The following is a 9,051-nucleotide window of genomic DNA, read 5'->3' as shown; positions in this document are numbered from 1 at the left end:
GTGACCTCCAGCATAATCATCCAGCTGCTGAGAACAGTCCTCTCCCACTGTGACCTCCAACATAATCATCCAGCTGCTGAGAACAGTCCTCTCCCACTGTGACCTCCAGCATAATCATCCAGCTGCTGAGAACAGTCCTCTCCCACTGTGACCTCCAGCATAATCATCCAGCTGCTGAGAACAGTCCTCTCCCGATGTGACCTCCAGCATAATCATCCAGCTGCTGAGAACAGTCCTCTCCCACTGTGACCTTCAGCATAATCATCCAGCTGCTGAGAACAGTCCTCTCCCACTGTGACCTCCAGCATAATCATCCAGCTGCTGAGAACAGTCCTCTCCCACTGTGACCTCCAACGTAATCATCCAGCTGCTGAGAACAGTCCTCTCCCACTGTGACTTCCAACATAATCATCCAGCTGCTGAGAACAGTCCTCTCCCACTGTGACCTTCAGCATAATCATCCAGCTGCTGAGAACAGTCCTCTCCCACTGTGACCTCCAACGTAATCATCCAGCTGCTGAGAACAGTCCTCTCCCACTGTGACTTCCAACGTAATCATCCAGCTGCTGAGAACAGTCCTCTCCCGATGTGACCTCCAGCATAATCATCCAGCTGCTGAGAACAGTCCTCTCCCACTGTGACTTCCAACGTAATCATCCAGCTGCTGAGAACAGTCCTCTCCCACTGTGACTTCCAACGTAATCATCCAGCTGCTGAGAACAGTCCTCTCCCACTGTGACTTCCAACGTAATCATCCAGCTGCTGAGAACAGTCCTCTCCCACTGTGACCTCCAACGTAATCATCCAGCTGCTGAGAACAGTCCTCTCCCACTGTGACCTTCAGCATAATCATCCAGCTGCTGAGAACAGTCCTCTCCCACCATGACCTCCAGCATAACCATCCTGCTGCTGAGAACAGTCCTCTCCCACTGTGACCTCCAGCATAATCATCCAGCTGCTGAGAACATTTAACCAACTTAATTTATTTATTGTCATTTATATTGCTGGAATCTGAAGATAGTTAATACTAGGAGAATGAGAGTGAGTTCCATAGTTACAAATCAGAGGCTGTGTCCCACATGAAACCCTATTCCCTATGTAGTGCACTACTTTAGCCAGGGCCCATAGGGATCATTTGGGATGCAGCTCTAATAGTCCTATGATAATTCCCTGCTGTTGGGTATACCGGCGACAACCTGAGCAACGATGCCATATGTTGACCCACGCTGGCACGGCACCAGTCTGAAGAACAGCTATTAGAGAGAGACGGGGTTAAACACAGGGCCCGATGGCAATGACCAATGTAGCCCAGGCCCACTGGGCTGGAGATGGACTTCCTGAGTTTATTGAACAGCGAAGGGTTCTGACTGCATTTCATCATCAAAATGTCCAGATACTGTGACAAGTGTCCAATAGTCCTCTTGAACCAGGAAGGGACTTCATTATTTTGTCTCTCACTGTCCTATAGCTTCCAGACAGGATAATGAGTGCTTGTGTCATTCAGAGACCGCCAATGTGTCCACAGATGACGTTGACTGTGACATCGTAAAGCCTACACCGGGCATTCCTTTTTATTTCAGTTCACAAACAGTGAACCACCATCTCAGTTGAATCAACTTGAAACTTTACAGGCTGCAATTCCCCACTGGCACTTGTTAAAACAAAGCTCAACCGCTCACTCTTATCACTGTATCTTCCATCGAGTTCCTCTTCAACACAAACAAAACTACACTGACATCTGGGAAAGAGAAGCGTTTTGGGTTTCAAATCTTATCTGCGCTGTTTGTTTCTGGGTTGTTTGTTTAGAGGAATCCAATCTCTGGATGTGTCCCAAATGGAACCCTATTTACTATATAGTGCACTTATTTTGACCAGAGCCCCATGATAGTCCACTACATAGGGAATATCATTTGGGACACAACCTCAATCAGTGTTTGCTGCAGACAGTCACCAGCCTGGCTATACAGGCTGAGCTGCTGATGGAGACAAAATCCCAGCGCAGTCAATTGATTCATTGAACACAAATGTAAAATAGAACATGGGCTGTAGCAAGGATCATCAACTAGATTTAGCCACATGACAATTTGTTTCTTGAGCGGATTGTCAGGGGGACGGAATATAATTACAGATAATTTGTAGACTGCAAATTAACCTCAAGAAGCCCAAACAGATGTTCAAACCTTGCTTTATGATGACATATACTGTATCTCTCTATTTTGAGTGGGAAAACTTTGGAACAGATTTCCAAAATAAATTGGATTCACTGTTTCTTCTGGTGTTTTTAAAGTATTTTATGTCCAAGTCTTTTATGTCTGGGGCAAATAAAATTGGGCCACCAGTTGGGGAAACCTAGGCTATAGGCTAGGCTAAGTCTTAGCGGTCGTATTAAATTACTAGAGGGGTTAAGTCCTAAACCCTAATGTGCTGAAAATGGCAGACATCTTGGTCAGGGAGTAATCCAAAACCAGTCTAATTGGAATGAATGGCAGCAGAGGCATAGGTGATTCATTTCTTGATTTTACTTATGCAGGAAAATAAAAGTAAAGCATGGGATGCATTTGAAAGAGTGTAATGGAATTATAAATCAACCTAAAATATGTTTATATATACACTGACCAAAAATATAAACGCAACATGTAAAGTGTAGGTCCCATGTTTCATGAGCTGAAATAAAAGATCCCAGAAATGTTCCACAAACAAAAAGCTTACTTCTCTAAAATGTTGTGCAGAAATGTGTTTACTTCCCTGTTAGTGAGCATTGTCCTTTGCCAAAATAATCCAGCCACCTGACAGATGTGTCATACCAAGAAGCTGATTAAACAGCATGATCATTACACAGTTGCACCTTGTGCTGGGGACAATAAAAGGCCACTAAAATATGCAGTTTTGTCACACAACACAATGCCACACGTCTCAAGTTTTTTAGAGAGCGTGCAATTGGTATGCCGACCGCACAAATGTCCAACAGAACTGTTGCCAGATCATTTTATGTTAATTTCGCTACCATAACATTGTTTTAGAGAATTTGGCAGTACATCCAACCGGCCTCACAACCGCAGACCACGTGTAACCACTCTACGCCAGGACCTCCACACTCTGAGGATTGTCTGAGACCAGCCACCTGGACAGCTGATGAAACTGAGGAGTATTTCTGTCTGTAATAAAGCCCTTTTGTGGGGAAAAACTTATTCTGTTTGGCTGGGCCTGGCTCTCAAGTGGCTGGGCCTATGTCCTCCCAGGCCCACCCATGGCTGCACCCCTGCCCAGTCATGTGAAATCCATAGATTAGGGCTTAATTCATTTATTTCAATTGACTGATTTACATATATGAACTGTAACTCAGTAAAATTGTTGAATTTATATTTTTGTTCAGTATAATTATATACTGTTTATACAGGTTTTATACCAGTGTTACGTAAAATATACAGTTGAAGTCGGAAGTTTACATACACTTAGGTTGGAGTCATTAAAACTCGTTTTTCAACCACTCCACAAATTTCTTGTTAAGTCGGTTAGGACATCTACTTTGTTCATGACACAAGTAATTTTTCCAACAATTGTTTACAGACAGATTATTTCACTTATAATTCATTGTATCACAATTCCAGTGGGTCAGAAGTTTACATACACTAAGTTGACTGTGCCTTTAAACAGCTTGGAAAATTCCAGAAAATGATGTCATGGCTTCTGATTGACATCATTTGAGTCAATTGGAGGTGTACCTGTGGATGTATTTCAAGGTCTACCTTCAAACTCAGTGCCTCTTTGCTTGACATCATGGGAATATAAAAATAAATCAGCTAAAACCTCAGAAAATAAATTGTAGACCTGATTCATCCTTGGGAGCAATTTCCAAATGCCTGAAGGTACCACGTTCATCTGTACAAACAACAGTACGCAGGTATAAACACCATGAGACATCACAGTCGTCATACCGCTCAGGAAGGAGACGCATTCTGTCTCCTAGAGATTAACGTACTTTGGTGCGAAAAGTGCAAATCAATCCCAGAACAACAGCAAAGGACCTTGTGAAGCTGCTGGAGGAAACAGGTACAAAAGTATCTATATCCACAGTAAAACGAGTCCTATAATGACATAACCTGAAAGGCTACCCAGCAAGGAAGAAGCCACTGCTCCAAAACCGCCATAAAAAAGCCAGACTACGGTTTGGGGAAATGTCCTCTGGTCTGATGAAGCAAAAATTGTACTGTTTGACCATAATGACCATTGTTATGTTTGGAGGAAAAAGGGGGATGCCTGACAAATGGCATATGTGAAAACATGGGATATTTTAAATGAGGGCCATTAGCTGTCTTATCTATGCTGGAGTCCATTTGTTTGTGTGTACGCCAGGGGGCAAGTCCTGCACAGCCGCTCTTCACATGTCTAATCAATGACCTTTGACCCACCAAGTGGCATCTTCAAGACCTATTGGAAATGAGTGCCCAACTGCATGATGGGAGTAGTGTGTTGGGGTCAGGGGCCACATGAGCAGCTGTATGTTTTCTAGCTCCCCACCTAGCTCTACCTATGTGGGGAGCTCTTTCTCAAATCTAAGTGGACAATCTGCAGTCTTCATATTGTGGCAATTGGATCCCTCAAAGAGAGGAGCCATCGCTAATTCAAGGCCAATGTATGTCTGTTGAAACTCCAGACAGGGAAGACTGCACACAATCATCTTACCAGGTACCCTCGCAGAGTCATGCGTTTGACACAGACACAACATGACAAGGAGAGAGACGGCCACCATCTGAGACCGTTACATCAACCCAGAGGGCAGGCTGTTCCGGCAACACATTTGGGCTTCCATGCAGTGCACTCCCTCCTACGGTTTCCCCATTTAATCAGGGAAAGTCCAGTCAGTGTGTTCGCATGGCGTGGCTTGGTTCTGGGAGGCTTGCGGAGACAAACCCAACCACCATCCCCGTCCCTTGCTCACTTTCCTTACCATCTCCTCTTCACACCACTCTCTTCTGGAAGTCACCTGACTACCCCCCCTCCACTCACTGTCATTAGTCTCGCGCTTGGCAGTAATGCGGCCATCCGTCAGAGCCGGCGTGTCACCGCGTAAATCACCAGCAATGTTCGATGAGCTGGAGCTATAGCCCGCGGTGTGTAGAAGAGCCTGCCAGAGAGAGAGACGACCAGCCTGCCTGTAACCATGGTGACCCCCACCCCCCCAACATCCCCCTTTCCTTCCCAAACCACAGCTCCAGGTTTGGGAAGGAGTGTGAGATTTGTAGGAAAATGTATCCTGCAACTTACCGCCGCGGACGCATCGTTAAAACCTGACAGGGGCAGCTGTGGAGTTCCTCCAACCGTGATCATTTTGAACTCTCCCCGCACTTCTAAGTAATTACGTGGCCCAAATGTTTATTTCATTTCCCGTGCCTGTCCTTTCTGGCATGACCTTTCAGCAGTCCTGTCAGGCCGCTGCCTCCGCCGCGAACCTGAAGTAGGTGAAGTTAAAAAGGTCTCGGAAATGTTTTCTGCCTTGACATTTATTTCTGCAAGATGCTGCCTATGTGATTGGCTCGATGGAAGTAATAAAAATGGCAAAACCATATCAAAGCTGTTTTTTATTACTTCCATATCAGTTCATCTAAATCGAGGTCTGTGGTCGTCACACATTTATCTATGGGGGGGTTCAGGGGAGTAAGCCAAGGGAGTTAGCCATAAGTCTTGGCTGCCATCTCTAACAAGCATAGCCTGTTTTGATCCCAAGCATCACAAATTAAACCCGGCGCATGGGTTTTCTGAGAGGAAATTGGGACATTGACTGCGGCCTGTCATTTCACTGCATCCCAGCTTAGATCCAGTGCCTATGGTTGACTGGCTTGTTTTAATGACTCGTAGGAAAAATTGGTTTCTTAAATCCCCGCAACCAGCCCTGCGCCGTGGCCTGCCCCTCAAAAACAACTTCTGAACTCTAAACTACACTGAAGTTTCACCCCTGTTTCTTCCTCAGAAGAAATTAAACTGACCGAATTAGGCGCTGACAAAACTCCAGCCTCGGATGAAGAAAAGAAACACACCTAACCATTTAGTTAACCCGCCCTTACTTAGGCCTACATCGACTGAGAAAAGGTACAATATCTGACCAAACTCTCCAGTCAATTGTCCTCGTGCTGAGCAGAAGCAAATCTGTGTCATTCTGAGGACAACTCCCCAGTGCATGGTGCTGGAGGCCCTGGGGCACAATGTATACGTCAGCTCTACAAATAGAAGACCGCATTGACTGGGAGTCTGGAGACACGTCTCGTCTTCCAGCTCCGTCTGCTACTCTACAGTCCCTGTTATGATGAATGAGTCTCTCTCGGTGGCACAAGCCCTCCTCCTGAGCTCCGGCCTTGAGCCAGATGTCACACTTAAAGGCCCTGGCCTCTCATTTCTCTGGCTACTGAACATGCCAGCCTTCTCCATCATCCACTATCTCAGTGGGTCTGGCAAAGCCATCCTTCGCTGGGCTGGGTCCTCCAGGCTGTCCTATAGTGATACCAGGAGGAGAACACACAGGGCTCATGTGTCTGTCTGTCTACTCGCTCCAGTCAGCCGTAGACATGCAGTCTGTCTGTGTGTGTAGAAAGACGAGAGCCTGGTGGCGGGTGCCGTATCGATCGTGCAACGCTATCTACCACAAACGGAAGGCGTAGTAAATGAGAGGCTTATGTTTGTCCTGCTCCAGCATCTATTAGTACAAGGGAGGTTTATATTGTAACAGCAAGAGCAAAGCTATAGGGATTTACAGAAGGAGTTATACTGCTTCGACGAAAACAGGAAATTGGCATTGATGACGCGTGGTGATGACATCACTTCGCATCGACGGGTCAAATGAGCAGCTGGATAATAGATAAGGCTGGTTGTCCTCAGACACCACTATAATAAAAATCCACACATTTCCACCGCTTGTGTTGTCCTCTGTGGAGGGTTGAACAAATTGCTTTGCTTTATCACTGGATCTCATGTCAGTGGTGTATTACTGGCCATAGGAAGCCTCCAATCTCAGCAGAGAGGCTTGCGTGGGAATCCATTTAAAGCCCTATTGTGGAGCCTCAGCATCACTAATATATATGTAGTCAAAAGCCCACAAAGGACTTCCAACGTCCTTGGAAACCGTGAAAGAAAAGATCTCTTTAAAATGCTTGGGGGAAAGAGATTACAGTACAAGTCTGAATCAGCCTATGACAGACTCGAGATCCTAGCTCTGCATCGCCGGATTGGCCGGCGTGTTAGGAAGGGAATTTGTGCAGGTTTCATACATCAGGACGCCAGGGGATTGATTTGATTCTCTTTTAGTCCCAATTTGGACTAATATTCCAAGAGTCCTTAAACATTAAAATACAATTTATATACGAACACATTTTCACATATAACACACTATTACAAACATACATAATATACTAACATAATGAACCAATAAATACTCAATCTAAAAAATATTTATTCTTCATCTACTGTAATCCCACAACATTTCTGTGTATTATATTTAAATCGTTTTAAAATATTTAAATCGTTTTAAAATAATGTTTACATTTATATATTGAAAGGTTTCTGGTTTGCTCAGTTAATTTATTCCATTTCTTTATTGCTCTAAATCGAAATGTTCTTTTGCCTATTTCTCTTTTCTGTCTGGATAACGCATAGATGGTGGACAATCTATTCCTAGTATTTACGGAATGTCTGTCTCTTACCAACTGATTACCATTGTGAATAGAACTTGGCCGTTTTAAATTATGTATATTATGAAATAAAATAAGCATGTTTTTTTCAATTATCTTGTCGATTGATGACCAACCAAGAACATTGCGCATGACTGCAACAGAAGAACCATATCTCCACCGTAAAACAATCCTTGCTGCTTTGTTCTGTGCAATCTGCATCCTCCTAACTTCACTTGATGATGCATTTCCCCAGACCACAGAACAGTAGTTCACCTAATGCTTGTGTTATTTGCTTATTTTTTCCTGGTAAATATTTAGCTATCCTTCTGATTATGCATGCTGTTGTAATATTTATTTTTTTACATAGATTAGTTATTTGAGACGACCATGATAAGCAATTGTCTAGCTGCACTCCCAATAGTTTGGTTTCTGCCACTTCTTCAATTTGTACTCCTCCCATACTTAATTGTATCCCATGCTGTTTTGGCCTTTTCCTAGTGGAACAGACCAACATAACTTTGTTTTTCTTGGTGTTTAAAACAAGTTTGTTCTGGCAAACCCACTCCCTGATATTCTCCAAATCTCCTTGTAAAGCTTGCTGTACCTGTTGAACCGATTGTCTTTCTGCATAAATTGTAGTATCATCTGCAAATATAGTAGCTTGAATTTCAGCTAAGGCATAGGGAAGGTCATTGGTATATATTAAATAAAGAAGTGGCCCAAGGCAGCTGCCCTGCGGTATTCCACAGTTTAACACGAGGGGAAGAAAATTAACCATTGATATAGGTGGACTGTTTCCTGTCAGTTAGATATGACTGTACCCAATTCAATGCTACCTCCTTAAAACCATAATGCATTAATTTTGTCAAAATTATTTCATGATCCACTAAATCAAATGCTGCACTGAAATCTAAAAATAGTACACAGTTCCAGTGACCAATTAAATATGTATCTCAGTGGAACTGCAATCTGGGGAGCAGCACAGCGAAGCAAAAAATTGTCCATAAGATCATAACCTGTAATTACCATCAGGTAATAACTTCAATAGGTTTAACACCTCCTCCACTGACACCGTTTGCAGACTAAAAGAGCAGATCTGTCACGTCCTGACCAGTAAAGAGGTTATTTGTTATTGTAGTTTGGTCAGGACGTGTTTGTTTTATGTGTTTCAGGGTTTTTTGGTTAATGTTCTATGTTCATTCTAGTTTTTCTATTTCTATGTTTAGTTTATTGGGTTGACCTTCAATTGGAGGCAACTGTTCCTCATTGCCTCTAATTGAAGGTCCTATTTAGTAGGGATGATTTTTCATGGGTTTTTGTGGGTAGTTGTTCCTTGTGTAGTTGTGTGCCTTACAGGACTGTTTCTCGTCGTTGTTTTTTGTATTAAGTG

This window comes from Salmo salar, chromosome ssa17 (genome assembly GCF_905237065.1).
Source record: "Salmo salar chromosome ssa17, Ssal_v3.1, whole genome shotgun sequence".
Lineage (NCBI taxonomy): Eukaryota > Metazoa > Chordata > Actinopteri > Salmoniformes > Salmonidae > Salmo > Salmo salar.
The sequence above is the reverse complement of the archived record's forward strand: the minus strand, read 5'-3'. Positions refer to the sequence as shown.